Source organism: Ruditapes philippinarum, unplaced genomic scaffold, assembly GCF_026571515.1.
Source record: "Ruditapes philippinarum isolate M1 unplaced genomic scaffold, ASM2657151v2 ctg6548_1_1_1_1, whole genome shotgun sequence".
NCBI classification, from domain to species: domain Eukaryota; kingdom Metazoa; phylum Mollusca; class Bivalvia; order Venerida; family Veneridae; genus Ruditapes; species Ruditapes philippinarum.
This window is the reverse complement of record NW_026865620.1, coordinates 1-26,874: the sequence shown is the minus strand read 5'-3', so window position 1 is coordinate 26,874 and position 26,874 is coordinate 1. Positions and strand designations below refer to the sequence as shown.

General features: G+C 29.8%; 1 pseudogene; it reads left to right on the top strand.

Moving 5' to 3' along the window:
• The window catches only part of LOC132729764 (gamma-aminobutyric acid receptor alpha-like), a 35,264-nt pseudogene extending 8,889 nt beyond the window's left edge, over positions 1 to 26,375 (top strand).
• Positions 26,376 to 26,874: the final 499 nt, after the last annotated feature.

Here is a 26,874-nt window from a genome sequence, read left to right as displayed (position 1 = left end):
CATTTCTAAATTGAAGTGCTAAAAAGAGTCATTTTTGATTGACGCACCTATTGTGTAAAGAGGCTTGCGTAATATGATTTTATTCAAACTCGTTCAATAAATTTAGTATTAAACCTATATTCATTCAATATCTTCTATATATGTATCAAAAACCAGGTTTACTTCGACCGAGTATCTTTTTTAATAAAATTCTTATTATATTTTATTCTAAATATTTTGCATCATAAGATGCTGGCCAATTACCATTATGAAAGTGAATCATTTGAAATATATAGCTTGTTGAGCAAAAAAATCACTATAAGACTTATTTATTATATGTCGAACAAAAGCTTGAAGAAACGCCCTACTTGTTACTTAAGTAGATAGCCAATTGCTTTCCAAATTCACTTTAAGCATAGGAAGAAACTGACATTGTTGATTTAGTTTTGTGAATAGAATTCCTTTAAACCATTATTTGCTAAATATTTACCAAAACATGAACATATGATTACCCGACCTTATCGGATTATACTTTTAATTCAGATGACATTTATATTACTAGAAATGACTGATATGTATTACAAAATTATTGCTATAATCAAAATAAGAGCAAAATAATTACCGGAAGTTTCAACGTTAGGAGATAGTTTTATTTCGATATTGTCTGCCTTGAACATGATCAAAACTTCTTGTAAATGTTTTTTGTACCATCACAAATAAGATATAAAATATGTTACAGCATATTTATGCTCTTCTAACCGTATTGAATTTCTATGTTTTATATACGTTCACACTGCTTAAACCCTTTCATTGTATCAATTAATTTAGTACCTAAGTGTATACCTATGGAGAAATTCAATTACGGATTCCCTATTGTTAATAAAATGGAAACCTTAGATATTTATTAGATTGCTTGTGCTACAAAAGCCCCGGGTTTATAAGAAAATTAGCAAGTTGTTTGGTGTAAAAGAATGAAGTTCCTTATCGGCTAGTGGCATAAGAGGGTCATCATGACAAGTGGTTAACGTCGATTATTTCCTAACCAATACACACCCCTTGTATAATAGTTTGGAGACCTTTCTGTTCAAAATGTGCCAGAGTTAAATCGTATACATATACATGCGCAGTGCGTTAACTGGAGTACAGGTATTAGTTACCCGCACTCCAGAGCATGCATATTGATTGGTTCATTTTGTCTGTGATTTACATATTCTGACGACAGGGAAAGGAAAAGCGATAGAAATGAAAGGAAAAGCGATAGAAATGTCATATTCAGATGCTCGTTCATTGGTTATTTTTTTCTAGGGTTTCATATTGTGACATCAGGGACATTATGATGACAGCGTTGTCATATTGGTTCTCATGCCGTCTAAATTAGACTCTTACATACTTTTAATCGTTATTTTCTTGTGAGTAAACACAAAAGTATGTTAATATGCAATATATTTAAGAAACTAATAATTAGTTGTTTTCTTTAAATCTGGAATGGGAAAAAGATCTCTGGGACAACGAATATGTGATTATTGAAAACTCGGTTTGATTGAGTCTGTCCAAGGACCACATCTTTCACGTCTTTAACTTAGCCATGTGTCCTCATAGATGCACATTTAAAGGTTAAAAAACAAACGCACTCGTCTGCTTTTTTCCACTGGAATTGTGATTCAACGTGAATATTGTAGTTTTGTTATTATGACTGTATGGAATATTCTTTGATATCACCAAAATAAACTGCCTCTGTTATTTAATGCAATAGTTGGCACTTTATTATCATCATCTGCTGCTATGTCTATATTTCTTGAAATATTGGGAGATCATCACATTCTTATATTTTGAAATAGTATGAGTGTCAATAAATTTTTTTGTCCGTTCCAAAGGCATCAGCTGTGTAAGTGATTGAAAATTTGGCAATAAATAACATTCTGAGTTTAGAACAAATAAATGGAGGTCTATCAGGGCAATACAGTATGAACAAAATGTCTACACCTTTGCCACATGGGTTAATGTCGACTTGTTTGAATATTTCATACTTCTGAGCAACGATTTAGATTACCTTTTTAAACCTGGAACATTTCAATATAGTCATTTAATGCGATCTTAAAGTTTTCCATTTTCAGCCTAACAAATATCTTTAAGGATTTTAAAAATGAATTCTTTTGATTTTTTACGCTACTTGAAAAGTATTTTCATTATATTGTAATTACAAAATCCTTTTGCGAAAGTAAATTACTGTCGTAACATATTGCTAAGATGATGAAACAGTCTGCCGAAAGGTAGATTGTTCATTATCAAATCAAATAATAGTTGAAACATTACACTACAAGCATTGCCACTTTCATTGTATATACGGATGTATATTTCCTTGGTAACTTTAAATAATTGATTTAATGTTTAAATATAAATATCATAAAAGTATTAAAAATGTATTTATATATGAAACGATTTGTTTTGTATTTTTGTTTTTTTCTTACAAATGCTAACTTTCATATTGCTTAAAATTATTTAATACCTTCTTATAAAGTGAATTGGGCTATAATGGAAGGTATGTAAATAAATACAATAAATTTATGTTGATGATATTGAGTATTAGACATAACAAAAAAAACCCAAAGAATTATAGATGGTTCTTGTTGACAAGTGTGAAATACATAATTCGATATTGCATATATCCATAAAGCAGATCATAAATTGTTCTAGAACAAAATATTATTATAATTTTAATATTTAATGTCCATACCTAATCACTTTATTTAAAACATTTTTATCAAACAATATTTTGTAAGAGCATCAAAATGTTACATTTTAATGTTTTTATCAATATTTTAAATACATATGGAAAATGTGCAAGAAGACTTATATTGTCAAGCACGTTTGGCATTTCTTAGTTCACATTTTCATCTTTTTTGCAATTACAAACTAGATCAAAAATAGCAAAATGACCTTTATTTTTAATCTAACAATGCATTAAAATTTTTGACCTGCTCTGGCAATGTATTTCAGGTTAGCGATTGAGTGCTATCATGGCCGACTTGTGAACATGAGCAATACATAAGTCATAAATATCAGTTTATTTAACTGCGCGAATTGTTTCCTGATCTCACCAAAACTACTTTTTTATCATTCAGTTAACATTTAATATACATGTGCGTCTATTTATATGCAAAAATCGACAATGACAAAGATTTTAATGCACTTATGTAACGTATCTCTTGTGAATGATTAAATGATTTAATACATAGTTGTAACTTTTGTGACAAATTCCAAACATACTAGTTTTAAAAAAAAAATTTTTTTGTTATGTTCTTATTCTGTATGTGTCTGTTATTCTTCTAATACTCTCAAGTATTTCCATTCTTTAAATAAGAAAAACGAAGTGTACTCTGATATGAACTATAAAATGAAAACAATATAACCAGTTGCTTAGTGACGTATTGTGTATAATTTGCAATGAAATTAATTCCTGCAATTGACTGTCTTTTATCAAATGTCGTTAAAAATGCATGTACGTACTTGCGCGATTCCGTGATTGCTGCAGGAAAGCATATTGTATTTCTGATTGGGAACAATATCAAAGGCGCTCATGAATAAAGCTCTATTCCACTTGAGTTAATTTCTAAAGATTTCTATGTAATTTACCAACATTAATATGTTCTTATTAGAGGAACTATTTTTGTTCAATTAAGTATCGGATTTTTCAAATAAATTAAGCATCGGATTTTTCAAATAGATGTCGACTTTGTTTCAGATGAACTGAATTGTTACGTTAAAGTTAGATCTTCTTACAAAACGATCCAGCATCATATCTGAATTCATCTTTTATAATTTGTCAAGCGATACACCAAATAGCTATTGTTATTAAGGTGACAACGGAGTCAATTATCACTGAAAATACCTAAAATGAGATTTTTTGCTAAGTAGATTTATCAACCTTTTCTGAACACATTCGTGATTTAATTTTGGAAGCAGTTAGTCCAAAAAATGTGTTTTTAAACGATTTAAAACGGTACCTATACTATTTGTATCTGCTATTCGCGTAACCTGTATGATTATCGATAACGCTCCCCCCCTGTTGAGGCATCAATTAGGGAAAATCGGTAGTTTCCATATATCCGTGAATTACAGGTTCCATATTGGTCCATACTTCTCGTAATACATGTATCGGTTCATCTACCGTACATCTTTTATGAATATCTCAACATTTAGCCTTTTTATAAAATTAAGAAATTGTCGGCCAATTGTACGTAACATAATGTATGAAACATAAAAAATTAAGCATAGCGGCAAATCGCACGACCCATCACCAGGGTTCGATGAAAAATGTAGTTGCTAAAATATCCATAATGTGTGAAAAATAATTTGTCTATCCCGTTAATCTAAATATATATAACATTGAGTTGATAGACTTTTGTACGGATTCAAGGGCTTACTTTACATTCAACCTCGTTTTCTAACAATGTCAAGTAAAACAACAACAGACGACATTTTTTTTATGTGAAACGCTTATATGACTTGTTCGGTAAGGTGTCCCTGACAAATTTCTAAACCATTTTAGAGTGTCTAAGGATGATTATTTCTCTATGAATAAAAAAAGATATTAAAAATATATTCTCAGTGAAAATAAATTTGTTCGCCAGTAAATCCGGACACACAGTACTAATAAATCTGGGACAAAGTATGAAATTTATTGTCTATCCCGGTAGAAACTGGATCTCTATGCCCGGTGCATAGATGATTTTCATGATAATAGAAGTCAAAGAAGGCCACCATCAATAATTGATCGAGTAATGCCTTTTATTTCTATTAAAATATGTGAAGCATTATCAATTTGGTGGAAAAATATATACTACCCGTTCTTATTTGTACATCTACCGATGGACTTTAAAAGACTGTCAGAAGCTCAGTTTTTTTGTTATTTTATTTTATATTTTAACGGAATTTCATACACGAATTACACAGGCAGAGTGACACTGGTATAATACAATAATAATGCTGATGATAATAATAATAAACTTCAAATAGCGAAACAATTAAATACCCCGCTAGCGGTGCGCAAATGCGTTCCATTTTCCCCCACTGAGTGCCTCAAATTTTACCGATAGTCACGTGACATGTGCGACAGATACCAGACACGAACAGTAAATCACGTTTAAGAATTGAAGAAATTTCGGCTATAAACTGATATTAATCAGCAGCTTTTTAATTGGTCAGATGTCACTGGGTCATAAAATGTTGTATAGAGTATGTTTTACCGCAACTTTTGTGATCCCTCTCTGGTGCGATATTTGTGTATTATGCATTATTTAGCGTGAAACGTAGGGGTCCGAGAGAGAAACAGCCGATTTATGACACTTCGTTTGATGCGGGTCGGACTAACTTTGAATCGGCATAACCTTTTTAATAATCAAGCAATTAACATGCGGTTAAAAGCACATGAAAGGAATTCATTTACGGAGGGAACCCGTGTTCAGGGAATTTTTTTTGTTTGCTCAATCAGCGACTTAATTATCTTTATTACGTAATATGTATGGTGAAAAAGTCGCATTTATTTTGTTTGACGTTACGGAAAATTTTTTTGAGAAAAAGATATAAAAAATTTGAGACACGGTTCCCCAGATAATATAAGTATGGTTATTTTCCAAAAGTTTGATGACAAAAAAATAAAAAAATGCCTTTGATATGACGATTTTAAAATTTTAGGATTTTTATTCAAAATCAATCATTTACAAAGGCATTTTTCAAATATGTTATTTTTTATGATGATCAACGACATTTAATGCACAAAGATTAAATTGAAATAACAATTATTACTAAAAATAACTTGGTTTAAATGACATTTATGTGAGTACCACACGGAAAGTGTCTGTTGTCACCTTAACGGGAATCACGAGGTAAATTTAGAAAAATTTTATACGTTCAGCAACAGGGATAGGGCTATAGTTTTCTACAATTTTTTTTAGAGAAAACTATTGTCAATTGTGATTTTTTTCGTACAGTTTTTTTGTATCATAACATTTAAATGACGTTTCACTTTATTAAATTTTGAACATTAAAATCAAGTCTATAAAACTAAATTTTAAAACGATTTTAATAAAATTTTTTAAAAGCTACTTTTTATAACACATTTAGTGCTGTTAAAAATTTGGGAAACTTGATTGATTTTTAATCAGTTTAAAATTAAATTTTGCTTAAAAGTTTTTTCAAAAAATTGCAAAAGTTCATTTTACAAGTAAAAGGAAGAATAAGGAAAAATCGCAGTAGCTTTAAACCAAACCCTGTTTTCAAAAAAATTTAAATTTTTTAAGAAAAAATATATTTTTAAAATTAAAATTTGTTATAGAAATTTCTTTTTCAACTTTAATTAGCCTTAAAAATTTTATTTCATTTTGATCAAAATACAAATAACTAAAGATTGATGTTTTTAATTAGGTCAACATGATTCACTGATCAAATTTTAAAAAATCAATTTAAAGGGACTGACAATATTCAAACCGTTTTCAGAAATTAAAAATTTAAACGGGTTTAAATTTTGGGGACAAAAGTTTTTTAAAAAAATTTGAATTTTAAATTTAAAAAGTAATAAATGAAGATTAAATATGAAATCGTGACATTTCCCAAAGATCACAGTTTTTTTCAGATTTTTTACACCTTTAGATAAAGTTTTTGGCCCTCCTTTTAACTCGTTTTTGGGAGAAGGCCCAACTTTTTTTTTTGTAAAATAAAAACTCTTTGTAAAGGGCCATGGGTAAATTGCCCTTTCCTGAATAGACCCAAAATTTTTCAACGAATTTTATTTTTGCAAACAAAGAAGGGAAAAAGTTTTAAATTTTCCCCAAACGGGTGAAAGATGTTAAAAAATATATCATGGGATTGTATTAAAAATTTTTCTTTAAGATTTTTGTTTTTTTTTAAAAACCTTTCCAAAAAAAGCGTACATTTTAAAAGTAAAAAATTTCAATTTTTTTTAAAAGCTTTTTAAATTCCCCTCTCAATTAATACAATGTACACATATGTATTTTATTTTTTTCCAATTTTACAATTTAATCCCATGGGAAAACAAATTAAAACCCGCAACCCAAATTTTTTTTTTGTCTGAAAGCGTTTTAAAAATTTTTGTTCATTAAAAATTAAATTTTATATAATGGTTGGTCAAAATTTTAATTTTGGGGATATATTGTTTTTTAAAGATATAGAATGGGAGCTTTTCTTGACATTGTAATCAATTGTTTCCCTTTTAAGAAAGTCATTTAACCAAATTTTCGATGAAAAGACGAATTGTCTATGATTTAGACTAAAATAAATGAACCCTTTTGATATAAATTACTGTCTCTTTTCTTTTAAATAAATATGATTAAAACAAAATAATTTCTAAACTATTACAAATTTAATTGTTTTTAGCACCATGATTTCTCTCGTTCGTAGAAACGCTGTCGAACAGAAAAAGCATTTATTGGAAAAATTTTCAACATAGGGGTATAGGGATGTGTGCTTTCTAAGATTTTGCTCGTAGTGACTCAGTATGCCCGTGCAGTGGCAAATATAATGATTATAACAATGCAATTTTATTTACGGATTTACTCTTTAGTAAAAGTAAGTTAATTAATCTAATTATGAAATAAGAAATATTACTTTTCGGTTTATTTTTAAATAAAGTGAAAACAATTACCTAATGCAAGCTGGATTAAACTAATAAATTTAAAGGCTTTAAATGAAAAAAATAAATATTAAAGAATGTGAAAGAATATATACAGAACTTCCTTCCCGGGAAAAAATCCCTTTTTTTTTCAAGAGAGAACAAAGTTTACATTTTATAGTTTAAAAACCAAAAATGGTAGCATTTTTTTCTCCCTATGATAAACCTTTTTCGTCTTTTTTTTAAATCAAAATATTTTTTTTTTTAAAATTTAATTAGAAAAAAATTTGCATTTTAAAAAATTTGAATAATAAAAATCATTTTTAAAAAAATATTTTTAACAATTTAAAATTTATTATATTTTAAAAACTGGGATGCTAAAACTCTTATTAAAACTTTATTTGGGATTTTAAAAGGGTTTAAAATGTTCAAATGTTCATATTTTTATTTCGATACTTAGCCTTTAAAAAGATGATTCGACAAGATATTTAATTTGTCGGGTTTTCTGGACCAACCCTCTTTGATCAAAATGGCATTCACCTGTTTTAATAAACTAAAAATATAGTTTTAGATATGATTGTTTTGGCTTTGTTAGGCTATTATTCCGAAAACTATGATTTGCTCTTGCCAGAAAAAATATTCTTCAACCTGATGTTGTTAATCGTATATAGAAGATAAAAAAAAGTTAGTATTTAAATCGCAAAATATTTTTCAAATTAAGTAGTTTTATCTTATATGTTAGGAATATAAATAAATTTCATAATGTTACGGCTTTAAACCGTCAATTATTATACATCATCTTTCAACACATGGACTAGTTTTATTTTCAAAGTTATTGAAGTAAAATATGGTATACATCACATCATCTCTTTTTTTGTAAAATCCTTCCAATTTTCATATTGATTAGTCAATGTCTAGCTTGTGATATTTACATAACAGACGTATATCAAAACTGGGTTCTTTTGTTTATAACAGTTAAAAGTAAGACATCGAGTGCTCTGATATTTTAAAGTTTCGCTTCTTTATGGTTTATTCTTAATTGGTCTTTATTAGACATTGCGGTAGCATTGCATAATAGTATTTAAGATTTATTTTGAAGATACTATCTTTATTTGATCAATACTATGATTAACAAAGAATTTTCTTTACTAAGGCAATATGCATTTATAATTTAACAGGAAAAAATAAAGTTTTTGAGCATTTGATGAAAAAGAATGATCTTTACCTCTACTATTTGCACTCTCTTATTTTTTTATCATTTCCTTTATAACGTGTATTATGCATTACAATAACAGATTGTCTTCTTTTAATGTTAGATCGAATCATGTTTCAAGTGATATCTTGCAAATCCAAGTGTAAATGGTAAGAGTCAATGTAAAGTCAAGATAATCTGACATTTTACAGAAATTGTATTTAATTTTATATTGTTCTTTGCATGTATAATAAATAATTACGTAACTCAGGGAAAGTCTATAAATTTCCATTGTATTGACAATGTTTAATTGACCAAAGGCTGGGCAGTTTTTTTTCGGCCGTATGCCGTCCAAAATGTGTTTGACTTCTTGTCAAATTTACAGGGAAGAACTGAATATGGGATGAATTTCATTTGTTAAATAAAATTACAAACTAAAATCTGGAAATCTCATTGGTCATTCTAAAATAAAATAAAATAAAGGATAGTAAAGAATAGTTTTTGCCATTATAAAATGAAATGTGAATGATAGTTGTTTTACTTTCGAGTTAAATTGCTCAGATATTTCAGGTCTGTTTAACCATAATGCCTCCCATAAAACATTTTAAACTGCGTTTAGATCACATTAAATTTTTCAAATGAACAGTTTCTTTTACATAAGAACTTTAAATATTGTTATAAATATTGTTCAAAATAGCAAAACCACCAATCACGTTCACGATCTTCTTCAGATAATCATGTACATGAAAATCCGAACTTATCAGGTACCCTCTTAAGAAATAGTATGACTTTAAATTTCCAAAGTTTTACTTCGACCTAGTATCGTTTTTTATATACTTCTTATAATATTTTTTTTCTAAACATTTTGTATCATCAAATGCTGATAATGACCAATATGATGGTGTATCGTTTGCAATATATAGCTTGTTGAGCTCAACTTGACAGCAAAAAATCTTAACATTGAGTCACTTGAAGTCCTATTTAAATGTGTCGAACAAAAACTTGAACAAACGACCTTATTAATTGTTACTTTAGTAGATATCCAATTATTTCCCAAACTCTCTTTTAGCAAAGTAAGAAAATGATATTTTTACAAAATGTTGGTGTCACTTTGTGAGCTTAATTCCTTTACAGTATCATTTGCTTACTGTTTCAATACATGAACATGTATTTTCCGACCTAATCAGCTTAAAATTCTAATTTAGATATGTAATACAAAACTATTGATATAATTAAAAAGAGAGCAAAATAATCACGGGAAGTATCAACGTTAGGATATGGTTTTATATAGTTAATCATCATCTTTGTCTGCCTTTAACTTATTCAAAACTTCTTGTAATTTTTTTTGGATCATCAGCAATAGCATATCGTTCATGAGATATAAAATATGTTGCAGCATATTTATGATCGTCTAACCGTATTGAATTTCTATGTTTTATATACTTTCACACTGCTAAAGCCATCTCATTGTATCAATTAATTAAAAACCCTAAGAGTAAACCTATAGAGAAATTCAATTACGGATTCCCTATAATTAATATAATGGAAACCTTAGATATTTATTGGATTGCTTGTGCTACAAAAGCCCCGGGTTTATAATAAAACTAGCAAGATGTTTGGTGTAAAAGTATTAAGTTTCTATTCGGCTAGTGGCATAAAAGGGTCATTATGACAAGTGGTTAATGTCGATTATTTCCTCACAAATAGAAACTCCTTAGTGTTGAACTCCTATATGGGGAATATATACCACCTCAGTTCGGATTTATGGGCATATCTGACACCTTGTGTGAAATAATAAAACATATGGGGTACCTGATGTCATCCTCTAGCTTGAAAACTTAGAAATAATACGAAGATACTGAACGTGAAGTGGTCAAAAATGGAAGGTCTTTAAAACCATTGATAATTCTGCTAGTGGTATGTAGTGGCAACAAACTGAGAAAGAAATGTAGAATGTTGTGGATATGTGTGAGATACATGATCCGATATGATGTGTGTTCTTAAACAAAATTTTATCCATACTAAATCACTAAGTAATCAATGTTTTCCAGAGGAATACTTTATAAGAATATCGAAGCGCTTTTATTAATATTTGAAATACTAATAGAAATGTTCCCATTTTGAATAAATCCACTGTACAACGTTAATTGAAAAGTAAAGAAGTTTTGGCAAATTTAATGTTCTTTCTTGGGAAAGATAGCTCACAACTTGTAAAAATGTATGCCATTTAGAATTGAGACGTGTTTGTTTAATTACCATACCTTGACATTATTCAAGATTAGTATGTTCAAGTATAAAGAACACATCTAAATTCAGCCCAATAAAAATCTGAAGGGATAAATATTCCTCTATTAGAAGGAACATTACTCGCCCATACCGTTGATCCAATGTTATCAGCACTTCTAAATGATTGACAACTTGGCAATGAATAACCTTTCTTGATCAAAATAAATAAGTGCTGTCCAATATAACCAGTATTACAGCTGTTAAATCTGACATTACCATGACAGCGTTGTCATATTGGTTCTCATGCCGTCTTGATTAGAATCTTAAATACTTTTTATTGTTGGTTTTCTTGTGAGTAAACACAAGATATATTTAAGAAACTATATTTAAGAAACTACTAATTAGTCTTTTTCTTTAAATCTGGAAAATAGAAAAACTCTCTTGAGCAATGAATATGTGAAAATCGTACACTCGCTTTGATTGAGTGTAATCATGAGAGATTATGTAAGGTACCACATCTCTCATGCCTAAAACATAGTCATGTGTTTTTATAGACACACAAGAAATCTTTACAAACCCACGCACTTGTCTGCCTTTTTCAACTGGAATTGTGATTCTAAGGGAATATTGCATTTTTGCTATTGTAATTGTATAAAATATTTCTTGATATCACAGAACAATTTGCATCTGTAATTTGAATATGTTATATTGTATCCTTGAAATGAAATGTTTCAACATGACCATATGTCTTTTTTTTATAATATATATATAATGTGAATATATAAGAATGCTTGAAATATACATTGATGTATGGCAAAGCTGATGAACATGCATTGTCTTTGTTGAGATTACTAAAAGGAAAGGAAACACAAAAACTATTTGTTTATCCTTAAGATAAAGGTGAAAAGAAACTAAAATATCACAAACATTGTATCCTTATGGCACGAGCGCATTAGATGAATGTTTATTAACTTGTTCAATTTAACATGAGTTATTTAACATGTAGTATGAAGTAGAATGATATTTAAGACAATGATTCAGTATTATTCGTGTATCGTCATACTACATGTACATATCTGTTATCTTTCGACTATCCAGCTAGCTTACGGAACGTCGGTGGTTCTACTCGGGTGCCCGTTTATGCCTGAAATAATGCACGGAAGGGCATCTGAGGTCTTCCTTCACCAGTAAAGCTGGAACGTCACCATATGACCTATACTGTGTCGGTGTGACGTAAAACCCAATTAAACAAACAAAAAAGTTATCTTTTGAATTATAGTACATTTGTAAAACATTTAAGGAAACTTATCCAAGGTAACTGAAATTGATTGACCGTAGAATAAGTTCTACTTTAATTCATATTAAGAAACAGTTTACAGTCTTTTGCTATGAGATTTTAAAACCTAGTGTTGTGTTTTCCAATATTGATTTACATGTATTAAGTGTTTTTAATGTATCATGCGAAGTATATTTACTTTAAAAGTGAAAGTTATATTTTGAAAACTCATTTATTTCTTACCTATTCACCTCTGCATTAGGCCATGCCTAATTTAAGAATAATATCATTGTTCGGGTTATACATGTTCGGTATTCGATCTTTACAACATTTCAAGCGTTAAAAACTCTAATAAGCTCAATGATATTGTCTGCAACGACTTTGTCGTGTTCGCCGACTTAAAGGTTTTCCTAACAAGACTGGTTTAAAGGTATATGCTATAGTAACATATAAACAAAAACAGCAGCTTGAAAATTATAATACAATATATTTTAACATTGCATGATCAATTTAGGGTCACCGGCCTTGTTTTTTATAATTGGCCCGCCCTTGAATTTGATTTATTATGCTACTCTTCAAAGTTTTTTTTCAGGGCAGATAACTTATACATTAGTGTTACAAATCTTGTTTTTATTATTGATTGATGTTTAAAATTTTAGTATTGGTTACAATACTAAAGTGCAGGGAATTCAATTAAGCAGGTGTCACCTTAAATACGGAGACAGAAAATTCTTCAAAAGAAAAGAAAATTAGCATAGGTTTAAGAAAAGAAGAAAAATAAAGAAAGCAAAAAAAAAAAAAAAAAAAAAAAAAAAAAAAAAAAACTATTAGCAGTTCTTGCAATACAATTAAAAATTTTCACAAACACTCACATGGTAGTCAGCTACATTAACGCAAGTTCTATTTAAAAAGCATTTCACCCGAAAATGAGTTCGATAACATGAGTTTGCTTAAATTGTTTCAGTTTTCATATTCTATGATCATACTTATTATAAATTAATTGTATTTATTAGTATTCATTCTGCTATATGTCACTTTAGTATACATTTTAAATGTCTCTTTTCCCTTTGCAAAATAATAACTTTAGTTGTCTTACCTGATTTAGACACTTGATAATTAATCAGTACCCAGAAGGCACCGGACCAACAAAAAACTGAAGAGGGCACAAGTGCGGAAAAAGGAGGAGAGTGAAAAGTCGAATAAGGTTACCGTGTTGCTACAAACCAGCAAAATAACAAAGTCCAGCTCCATGCGACTTTTTCTTTGTCCTAAAAAATTAAAAAGTTCTTATCCGGTCGTCGATACAAGTCCCGACAGACCATTGGCTCAGCCATTAGACATTGCATATTGCATCAAAGGTCTACTTAAATCAGCGGGCCGTGATGCATTTTATAAAGGAATTCACAGAGAAATGATCTAATGTTCATGTGACCGTCTGAATCGTTTTCAGTTATCGCACGATACACATTACATATCAAACAACCCATGTACACGAAAAACCTTTGACAATTTCTATAAATTGTTAATAAGTTGTCCCGCAGAATAAAAAATAACCCCCACACTTTATTCCTAAAAAGCATTCTTTGTTGTGCCTATATTCGCAGTGACATTTTGTAAGAATCGACCTGAAGATTATAAGAACAACATTTTATTGATTGAGTAAAATGTTTTATGTTTATAGATTGTATAAAAATGTTTCATTAGATAGGTACATACCTGGAGTTCAAAAACATAATTTTAGTTTTGAATCATGTTTAATTGAATTTAAGTTGACTTCGTTAAAATAACACTATGCCCATCCAAATGTTATTTGGGTTAGTTAACAGGTAAGTTAGTAAACAGGTAAAAATCATAAAATGACTTGACATTTTGCCATAATTGTTGTCAATTTTATAATTTAATATGAAAACATAATCAGTAATCCGCATAACCAACGGAATTGTTTTTAAATATGGTTTAGAATATATAGGTTATGTTCTATTCACAGTCTTTTTTATGATTTAGTTCGTTTTCATATTGTATCATAAACTTTTCATCATCAATTATTGGTCAATCGCAGATATGAAAAACAATATGTTGAAATTCGACCAAACTTGACAGCGATAGTATGAGAATTATGTCGATACTCTTAAGATAACACAATTACACCGTTATAATTATGATATAGGCGTTGAGTTCCGAGTTAAACTTGGTAGGGATGAGTAAATAACATTATTTTAATGTTTCAATATAAATATCAAAACTTTCATTAAGTATTTCTGCTGCTTATTAGAACAATCAGTGCTAAGATTTTTGTAAATAATATTCTTAGATGTCATTTTTTATATGTGTGATTGCAATAACCAGTTATGAATTATTGTTAATTTGGAGTCATTTTGAGGAAAAATCAAAATTGAGATCATCAAACATGGTAATATCTTTCGACATACATTTTCTTACGAGGCCCAAAAATGCATTTTTACATGTCCTCAACAGCTGAACAATGAAATAAAAAGTCAATTTGCTATTTAAAAATCGTAGCACGAAGTCCCTAATATTGCAACTTAAATCAGTCATAAATTATTTAAAAAGCAACTAAGGATTCAGTCAATATGACATTCTAGTGTGTCGAATGTGAACAATTAACTATGTTTCTATTAATATGCATATTAGGTTCATTGTCTTGTGCATAATAATGACATGCAGCTAGGAGTTCTATGTCTATTCTTATTGTAAAGAAGTATGTTTTATTTCATAAAAGTTATTTTTGCAAATAATGATGTAATAATAATCTGAGGTTATTAGATGTATGATAAGAACTAAGTATGAGAGGAGCACTGAAAATTTGAGTATTAAAGTGAACGAGTTGTTTCATGAATGTTTATTTATTAGCTGAATAGAAAAATGTACAAAATTCTTTTTGGCAAAATAGCATTGCTAAAAACAGTATACAATCTTCGATATGAATGATCTCGAATGATACACAAATATAAATACGAAGCAGCTTTAAGCATTTGGGAATCAGGATATATATTTTATCTAGAATACAGCAGAGTATGTGAATTGTCATAATTAGTATGCGAAGGAGGGGTCGGGCCCAGCTGCTTCTAAGTTAATGAGCGGGCTCCTGCACGATGCTATAATTTTCGTTTAATGGCATTCAATTCCTAAATATATAAAATAAAATATAATAAAATATAAATATAAAATTATTTATTGAGAGAAGAAAATCATCTTAAAATCATTCTTCTCCGATAGTTAGTTGTAAATCTTCGAGACCTCATATTACTGCATATATTTTGTGTTGTTTATTTTTTTAAATTTATCCTTGATACTTGTAATTATTACATGACACGAATCCTTCTTTGATAAAGTTGAAGATCAGAACATATTTCTACAGGAAATGAGTTTTTAAAAAGACATGTGTTTGTATCTTATAATGTATTTCTATAAAACGTGATCAAAGATTTCCCACACATGTTCGTTTTAAACAAAAATTTGAAAGAGATTGTTTGTTTTAAATCAAAACAAATTGTTTAGCTTTATATAACATCACGATGTCGTTTAGTTAAAGACACATACGTAAGTATGCATTAAACTGACGATGATGCGTTCATAAATGATTCCAAAAGTGACTTTAAAATAGTACCGATTTTGCATTTTACAATCATCTTAATCTGAAGTGTAATTAATAAAGTAAAACAAATTCTTCAATGCTACAACTTGCCTTTGAAATTTAAAGATGAATAAATTTTGTCTGATAAAGATAAAAACGGTTGATTATGAGTACAAAATTATCATCATGGTAAATGAATGGCAGCTGAATGATAAGCAATGTAATGGATCAAATTAAATAATCCTAGGTCTAATATGACCAGTATTGAGCTCCATTTAATACAGACAAAATGTCGCCATTATTGTTAGTGTATTCTTAAGTTGTTTTATTGTATTCTATACGGAATATCTCGGTACATTCTGACACGAGCCATTCTGTATACATAAATTCCTGAAACAGTTATTGTATGTCAAAGAAACGCCACATATTGAATACATATTTTGTCATAGCGTAGTGTTCAGAGTGGATTAGCCACAGAATACGACTGCAATTTTTTGATTTAATACAACACTAGAGTTTCATGTTCTGAGATGATCTGTTGGTATATGACGCCGAGCCTTATGCCTTGTTTTGTTTTAACTTGTTTCCATGAGTTTATGAAATCGACTACGTGTTATTTCTTTTCAATCAACAACGAAATCACTTTATTTTTGAGTCACAGTAGGGGTGACTATAGTGTGTGCTCGATGCTCTGGACTTCGTTAGAACGCATAACAAAAGTATGGTGTTGAATACAATAGTAGTAATGTGAGTTTTTTATTAAAATACCTAAATTCAGCATCGTCACATTCGTTAACAACATGGGGACCAGATATTCTTTCCCCACTAAATGCGTAAATTAATGATTTGCAATATATCAAATGGTCTAAATAATGTCCATAAATCATGTATAATAAGGAACGATGATATAATCTACACTTTTAAACAAATAGGTAATTCTTAGGCGTGCAAAAAAAACACAACAAGACGAAAACACACAGCACCTCAAAAGAACAATTATTACCCGTTATTAGTTTTAAAGGGAAGATAGAGCAGACAGGGGGGGAAAATAATATGAAATAGTATATTGTTCATCCTAAACATTTTCTTACATAAAATGTTGGTCATCACCAATTAAACATATAATCAGCTAATCACGTTAACGTATCATAAGTTTATTTCATCTCAACTTGACCATCTGAAAACTGAGCATTAATGTCTACTTTAATATCTTAACTGTCACTCATAGTTATTATAGGCTCCAAATCTGTTGCTGAAAGGAGCTAGAATTAAAGCAAATATATTATAATTACTAACTTCGTTCTATTTGTTAAAAGATACATTAACAATTTGTTTTTGTAATGACCTGATTATAAAAAACATTGCCTTTTCTTGTCCGTATTGTCTTATTGGCATTAGTGACATTCATTTTGTTGAGTTCATTTACATCGTAGAGGAGTATCAATGTGTGAAAGTTTAGCTAAAAGTTTTAGATACACGTACTGTAATTCCCCGCACTGTCTGTTATGAAACGTGTTCACCAGTGCCTTATGAAATACTTTGGAAAACTGCGAGAAAAATGTCTTTAACTCGTGGCATAACATAACTGGTCTTCTCCGGCGGCTGCATGAAAATTCCAGGAGTGATTGCGTTGTGTGGTCATGGCCGAGTGTAGCTGTGTGAGTTGCCATTGCTGGATGGAGAGAGAAAAAACATCAAAGCCTTTATGAATATATTGGTTTGAACCTGAAGTCTATTCTTAAGTATCCATTTTGACTTGACTATATCCCATGTTCGGGAACATTCTGAGATGTGTTTAAAGGTAGTCGGCTTTACCATTCGAATGTGTGTGGTGTTCTATAACTTCTCTACACTCTTGTCATAAATGATTATGATCAAGCATTATTATTGATACAAATATTGTGGATTGTTTTATACTGTACGTGAGCTTATTCTTTTTTATACAAGCTAGATGCTAAATTAAAGGGTTAAAGGAAGTCTGCAGTGTACCAGATCGCGCCAATTATATATAATATTGTAGAGACTTTTCACGATGAAATGTTTAAGTATAGGAATTAATGAGTTCGCAATATTTTCGGTACCTTTTTAAAATTTTAGATTATTTTTAAATATTATCCATTATATTGAAACGAAAAACAACACAAAACAACAACCAAGCAACAACAACAGAAGAAACAAAACAAAACGTGATCTATTGGATGTTGGTATTTGATATAGAACAATATAATATATAGATGAACAGAATTAGATTCTAGATATATATTTAAGGTACGATATTTATTTCTTGTAAGAGTATATGCCTTAGATGGTAAAACTTTGATATGTAGAAAGTGTGTAAACTTTTACAATTGAATGAAAAGAACAGTTGATAATCAATGTTAATTTTCTGGTGTTTTTTTTCTTTTCTAGTTTTGTGTCTCATGTTATCAGACATTCCAATGCCAGTGAAGTATCAAGGACTCGAATGAAACGTATTTTATTTATGTTTCAAATAAAGTATTCGCTAATAGAGCAATCACTGTGACCTGTTCAACACCAAATTGCAATTTCATGATTATTATGTGCTTGTTTAATGCTTCCCTGGGATCACCCTTTTGTTCATCTTTATCATCACAACAACAGGGCTTCAAAGTTACCGTGTTGAGCTCACGTACTTCACTTCAATGTTTATATTTTTCTGGTCTTTCTGGATCATGTAATATAGCACTGTTAGACTTGTTGAAAATTAAATACCATCACAAGCCGGTGTTTAAGGGGCGTGAAGTGATGAATTTTTAGTTGTGATTAGTGCTTCGAGGTAACACCTTTCTCTCAGTTTTTAAAGACGTTTTATTATGTTCATTCAACATAATAGATCATTGACACAGTTTGTTGTTCAAGGTTTATACAATTTTACATATCTTTCCAACTTCTTTTTTGTCACGAGAGACTTGGACTAATGACACTATAACTCTTGTCCAATTACTAGAAAAAATTGGACAGCATGGACCACATCCATTTAAATTAATTTCTACAAAAATAATGTTGTATCAATGAGCATTGTTACATCGTCTACTGTTACGATATTTATTGAGTTTTACATTTTATTTTTTTTAATTTTTTTAAATTGCCGATTTTTTTTTTTTTATATTCAAACACAAGTAATAACTCAAATATACAAAAATATTAAGTCTAGAAGATCTCGCAATATTTTAGAATCTCTCTCCAATATTTATATTATTGAATGAACCTGAATAAGTAATTCATCAAGATATATTTCAAATGTAATATTTATAGTTTTGAACTAAGCGTTCGGCATTATTTAATATCGAAACGTATGCATGGACTTTTGCTGTTCATTTTAGGTACTTTGTATGTAAGTCATGATAATTTTGATATTTGATTGACCAACAAACACTGACGCCTTGTAAGAAGCTTAATCAAACGTACGTCAACTTTGCAAACAAACAAATATTAATTTAACATAAACTTGGTCTAACAAAATGCTAATGCAGTTGTGTTTGAATATTTGGTATGCAATATCTTATTATTGGGCGTTTTCAATTATCCGTTCGATTAAACCAGTGTAGCTTCACGCGATTTTAATTTGATATTACGTATGATGTTGTGTCATTGTTTTATTGCCACATATATTTATAATTGTCTTATATTATATGTAATCTTTCTGGGTTCTGAATATGATTGATTTGAAAATTCAGATTAAGTGTTTGTAACTAAGACAAAAAAAGTTTGAAAAGTATATATCATTAAGGTGGTTCTAAATTTTGCAAATTGCCTGGTCCTTGATTGCCGATAAAAACATCCAGTTTGGTTTATTATTGAATATCTTGAAGAAGCTTATGGCATTTTATTTAATTCCAGATGCTGGGGATTATCAAATATTGGAAGCGTTAGCTTTATCATTTAAATTGTTCTTGCAGTTCTGTGGTCTACGTTCATTCCACGCTTAATAGAAAACTGTCGAAGTTAAATACATGAGATAAACCGTGTTTTTTCATCTACAATCTTAAACAAGAGAACGAGAACAAGAAATGCGAACAATTTTCAGTGTTTTTTGGTTTTATAATTTGTTTATCAAAAGTTCCGTAAATACAGCTTACTTCGTCCCTTCTCAGTAGTTTTCATCTCTTGAAACTTTTTTTCTCCAAATATTGAAATATTAAACAACAATAAAGGTGCCACAGGCAGAGACTGCTTCTTCTTTACACAAATTTTACATATAAATTTAAACATATAGAAGTTCGCTTATTGCGATTCTCATTTTATTTAAAAAAAAACAAAAAAAGAAAAAAAAACAACAATTTATGGATATAATGGACGAGTGCAGATTGTTCACACACACTAAATTTGATTTCAAAAAAGGCATAATCGATGGCGCTGCAACTTACTTCATCCAGTGAAAAAACGTTTCTTGTGATTAGGTAATAAAACGTGGTGTTCTTTGATATTCATAAACTAATCTGATGGTAATAATTTACAGAAAAATATAAATATTTTGAAGAACAATCTTTTTATGGGTCAAAATAATATATCCATCGAATATGTTAGAGTACATATACAAGTTTTAACAAGTATAAGCACCTCGGCATAATTATGTTGGACCTTGTAATATTTACTCGATGCGAACTGCAGTGTCATTTCTGCAGCAATTTGGATAGTGAGGAAAATACAAAACATTGAACGCCGCCAATGCACGATGATATAAAATCTTTGAAAGTCTTTCTAACTCGAGCTGTTTGTGGCACTGGGGTCTCTCAATGCAATGTACTCGTCTATCTAAGACACTTGCAGCATGACTTATAATTTTGTTGCGTAGAATTAAGTGCTATACACAGACTTTTAACTACACTGGTGTCCATGTACAATATGATACTATCGTGCCCCTCCTTCGGCGTCCGCAGAATATAATATAATACTTGCGAGGGATGACAATTCCTACACATTTTTTATATGGGACACTGTGAGTCTAAGTTTAGTCTATCAACAGACAAGGGATTCATTAACCATGGTACTCTCCTGAATTTAATCTTTTTACAGCACGCTTTGCCTGAAACGATAATCATTAATCTTCGTCATCTACCAAATTAAAATTATTTTGAATCATTTTTTAACTACGTCATCATTTAATTTGTGACTATTCAATCATTTTTATCTTGGCGATTTTCAAAATTACGTCCGTCTGAATGTAATTAGCAATCATTTATGTAGTATAGATTTAATTTTTTCAGGACATCATGTCTATACAATTACTAAAGTATTAATGTGTTAAGACCTAAATATTGTTTACAATTGTAGACATAGACGAATCATTGTCGGTAACAATTTTGTTGAATTGTCATTTTAATTTGATTGCGCTGTAATTTATATGTTATCCATTTAATTATTTGTTACATTTCTGAACTTAAAATGTGTCCAATCTAAAACGACAAAAGTAAAAGTTAACAGAGGGGAGAGTTCTTGTTTAAAGAACGAAGCCCTACAATAGCTAAGCCAAAGGTATCTAAAATACGTTACACGACGAAAGTAGTCCGATATACAAGACAACACAATTTATTTCTTTTATTTTTTTAAAAAAATATTTCTAATTGCAAAGGTTCATATAAAAACAAAGCTAATAACTGGCAGATTTTTGATTTTGCACCGGATCTTTTTTCATTCTACTAACAAATCATATGTTTAATCAAATAGACAAAACTGTACACTTCCATGCAGCTGAAGGTTATAACAATCCGATACCTTTCGCTTTCTATTAAATACTATATTTTTAGATGCATACTTCAATTAAAATAGTTTTGATGTTGTGTCAATGAGCATGTTACGAATAACTTTATAAATTTATTCAGGTTTGGGTAATGTATAGTATCATGTAAACTATTTTTACATCTTGTTATCTTTTTATGTTTATAGTTTACATGCTCTGCTGGTATCGAGCTCTACGTACCTAAAACATGAAAATATTAGCCTCGAGCTTGATAGATTACTGCATGGCTACGACAGGAGACTGAGACCAGGGTACGGCGGTAAGACTTTCTTATAAAATCATGTTACTTTCAAGAACTCCACTGAGGTTTTCTGACATGATGGGACAGAAAATATTTTTTTCCAGATAAATGTACCATTTGATGTAGGTGTAGACCAAACTTTCAGATCATTTGCGCACTTCGTTTTTCCATAATAATTATTCAAATTGTAAAAGAATGACCCAAAATGAAAAGCGTTTGAACGCTTTTCACTCAAATTAGGCTAAGAAAAGCATAAAACTACGATTTTCGATTTATTTTAAAGTATATTTCTTAACTATCTGTTGCACATATTTCTGTTTATAGGCGCCCCCAGTTCATTTATGTAACGAAATTCTAAATGTTATTGTTTTTAGGCTTTAAACCTCAGTTGGAGTCCCCTTTCATTTAGTTCAAACAGTTTTTTATAAACATAAGAGGCGTCCATGTAAATGTCTTTGACTTCGAAACCCTTAACCCTCACCGCTGTGGGCTCAACTCCCGCCAAGATGGTTCTGATATTGTGCCTGTTTGCCCCTGAAATAATGCAAGGATGGGTGCCTGAGGTGATCTTCCACTTGCCTAGCTTAATTTAAAAGTTTAGGGAGTACAAACATATGCATTAAAATATTAACATTTACTTTACAGTCTCTTCTTTCTTCTCTCACTATTCCTTTCAATTGTGTGGGAGATACGATATTTTTCAACTTGTATAACTTAAGGATGGAATTTAACCGAATTTCTGCTTGAATTAATAAGCATACAATGATAATTTATAGAACTTATTAATCACGCGAAAGCTTGCTCATTATTATTTTAATTTCCAGAGAAGCCGTTGATAATTAAAACAGATATTCTAGTTCGTTCAATGGGTCCTGTAAGTGAGAGGAGTATGGTGAGTTTTTTAAAAGTTTCTTGTTTAATATGTTATCTATCTGATTAAATCTCGAATAACGCTATTCATTCGGATCTGACATCCACTCATAGGAAGTCACCTTTTTCATTGTCTTTCAAAAACCCAAACCAACCATTTGACGAGCTTTTATATTGGTGAAAGTGATGCGGTTTTTCTAATCATTAAAACACTTGCAAAACCATACTGAGTAGGAAATAATTACATTACGAGAAAAAACATGCCCACATCAAGACGGGAAAAACTGGCAAAAATTTTCCCTTTAAAAAAATGACTTATTATTTGTTAAAAATTACTTAAAACTTTTTTTAATTTTCAAAAATCAAAAATTTGTTTAACTTCTAGGGATAACAGTATTGATGCCTATCTGTAAACCGGTTTGATTGTATGGTTTAAAAAATAGCTTTCTCGGAAACCCGAATTATGAAAAAGGGTAAGCATATAGGGGGGGCATCAGTCGAATTAGTCAGATTGGTTATCTTACATGAATTATAGGGATTAAAATGTTCGTGGACAAATGTCTAAAAATTTACAAAGCTACCGGATAAAAATTAAACTTCCCCCATTTTTTTTATATATAAATCGTATTAAAATATTTCTTTAAAATAAAAAAAAAAAGAGTTGGTGCATAAATAAAATTTAAATATAATTAATTATAAAACTCGTTTTTTCATACTTATCAACGTGTTTAGATAAAAACTAGTTTTTCAGAATATTACGAAATTCTAATTATCTCAAAAAAACACATTTTTACAGTTTTACGGAAAAACCCCATTTTTATATTAACGTCTTTTACATTTTAAAATATAAAAATCAAGTTATGAATTTGTCTTTAAATTTTTCATTTTTAAAAACACTTGTGAATTTTCACCAAAGAAAAGGGAAACTGTTTGAAAGTGGCTATAATCTATTAACCTGAGTTTAAAAAATAGAATAGCAAGTGTAATGTCTTGATAAAAAACATTCTATTTATAGGTACTATACAATTACCCTGTGGATAAGATATATCAGTCATGGGTATGTTTTAAAAAGATTACTGGTTTTTTTTCGCCGAAAAAATTTTTTTAGATGTTTTTCGTCTAATTTAAACCGTTAAAAATTATTGGGAATTTAAAATCTTTAGCAAATGCAAATTCCCAATAATTTTTCCCTTTCACAATTTAACTTTAAAAGGGAAAATAAGAAATTTGTTTTTTAACTGATCCGGAGTGAAAATGATTCAAAATGAATATATTGATTTTTTTATCTCAGTCATTGTAAGGGAAAAATATATTATTTTCAAAATCAAGACAATTTTTTAAATCTATTACCACGTTCTCGGTATTTTTAAATTTTTTAAATTTTTTTAATTTTGTTAGAAAATTTGAGACTTTGCTACCGTTGCTACACCATTTTCTAGTTTCGAAAGTAAAGAGTTGGCCCTTCAACTGGTCAACATTAAGTAATCCCAAAAATTCTTAGGATTACTCGATGGATTGTTATTTCCGACAACTCTGGATAGACGAGAGACTTGCATTGAATGTTTCACTTCCCAATATTTCATTAAATATCAAAGTCTTAGAGCGTCTTTGGTATCCTGATACGGTATTTTCTAAATGGCGGGAAATCGTTTGTCCACATGGTGCCAATGCCAAACAAATTTTTTTCGTATTAACAAAGACGGCTCTGTGTTGTACTCCCAAAGGTAAGAATCAAGTAATTGTGTCTGCAATATGAAGTGACGTAAAAGTACAATTCTTAAACTTGTTTTACATGCCCTTGTAAATCCCCCTTTTCAATAACGATGTTGTGTTGTTTAAATTTTATATAACCTGAACATTTCAATGTTGTAAAAGCACGGGATTTTGTATTGTTTTGTATAATTTCCATATAAATAAAGCCTTATTTACAATTAAAAAAAGAAGAATTTTTTCATTTTTCATAAATTTTTGAACTTTTTTGAACTTTTCAGATTGACAATAAAAGCAACATGAAAAATGCCCCTTGAGAAGTACCCTCTAATTCACAAAAGTGTCAACTCCTTGTTGGAAGCTGTAAGTCGGGGCCCAATTTTTCCCGTTAATAATAAAATACTTTTGTATCATGCTGTGCATTTTTGATATTTTTTTCTGATTTCTTGAAAAAATGGGATATATTGTAGAAAATTGTAAGAAATATTTTTTTTAATTGTAATCTTTTTTTTTTAAAAAAACTTAGTTTGTGTGACACTTCCTTATTAATAAAACAATCTCTTATTTTTCTAAAATCTGGTATTCATTCAAATGTTTTGATCTGTTGGATTGAAGGAGGCGACGTTTCAGCTTTTAGGGTAATTTAAGCTTTCCCGTTTTATGTTGTGCAAAGTGTATGTAGATAGAGGCACAACAACAATTCCATTCATCGTGAATTTTACTTCTGTTTGTTATCAATATTCTGTTAGCAACAATTTAGTATTGTGTTTTTTTATTTCTTTAGTCGCCTATACTTTTAGATGATGTTATATACGAGTGGAGATTTGGTCGCCACAACTCAGTTGAGATAGCAGCAGATATGACTTTGTCACAATTTGATTTACTGCAAGCCCCATGCTTTAATTCGCCCCTCAATTCTTCGAGGAGGTAAGACTGTGGATCTTGTAATGTCTACGAAAAATTCATAAAAATACTACAAAACCTTTATAAGATTTTGTGTATCGCGATGAACATTCACTTCTCCGACTAAGTTTATGGAGAAAATCTGAATATAAACAATGATTTTGTCATCATGATTTTCTATTGATAAAATAAACGGTATGACGACAAATTTATGTTAGGGTTTCTAACAACTTTGGTCTTCGGTTAAACTACATCGAAATTGTCCAACCCCCCCCCCCCAAAAAAAAAAAACAAAAAAAAAAAAACAAAAAAAACTGATGTAATAATGTAACCTTTTTATTACAGCTCCGCATTCGGTTTTGTCAATACATTTTTATCTCAGACGTCATATGGGGTTTTTTCTTATCAATGTATATGTCCCATGCTGCCTTCTTGTTGTACTATTTTGGGGTTTCTTTCTGGATAAACAGAGAGGCAACATCCGACAGAATTGCTCTTGGTAAGAAGTGTTTTGCACCGTTTTCGTCCCTTTTGCTTTGTTTTAGGAGTAATTTAGCTTGCAAGACTATAAAAACTTTCATTCAGATATTGATTCATTTACTTTGTTTTGAGAACATTTTCAAAGTTTACTAAGATTTAAGCATTGTTTCCGTTTCTAGCTATAAGTTTTTTCAAATATAATAATGTTAACGTAACAATTTATATCATAAATAGAAAAAGAAGAAAAGAATCATACACCTTGTCCCAGGCATGTTTTAAAATTAAACGGATCTATCTAAAGAAAATATTTTTTCACGAAGGTACAATGACAGTGCTCACGATGACGTTTAAAAGGTTTGGACAATCGTAACGACCTTCCCCGAGTGTCCTACTCGACAGCACTCGATATCTATGTCGCTATATGTTTTTGTTTTGTAAATTGCTACAATCATACAAATTTGCTGCCGTCCATTATTACACAAAGTTGGATGTGGTGAAGGTCCTCAGCTGGCCAGGTATATTGCTAAAGAGGTGGAACTTGAGGAAATACTTGAAGAGCAGGTATTCTTATTATATAATATAGATTTAAAATTTATCATTACTTTTCAATTCTAAGTTGCAAACCAACACAAAAAATTTGGTTGATTTAGCATATAAACAATCAAAATAATACTTCCCTTGTTTAGAAATATAAGGTGAATAAATGGTAACAAAATATACAAATGTACCCGTTAGGAATAATAGTCTCTCAGATAGCATGTATCATTAAATGATGAGTAAAGAGTAACTTCCCGTCCATGTTTGATGATTTTAATGTAAGACAATGTACAGTAACATTCGCAGCATTTACAAAGAATAGTAATTTTTTTTTTAGAACACTTTGTTTAGTAATATATATACCGACCGAATCTTTCCTTTTAAGTATGCTTAAATTTTGAATCGAAAAATTTTTTTTTATTGATATAGGCTGGTGAAAAGCACAAAGGAGTAATGATGTAAAAAAAACGGGAAAGA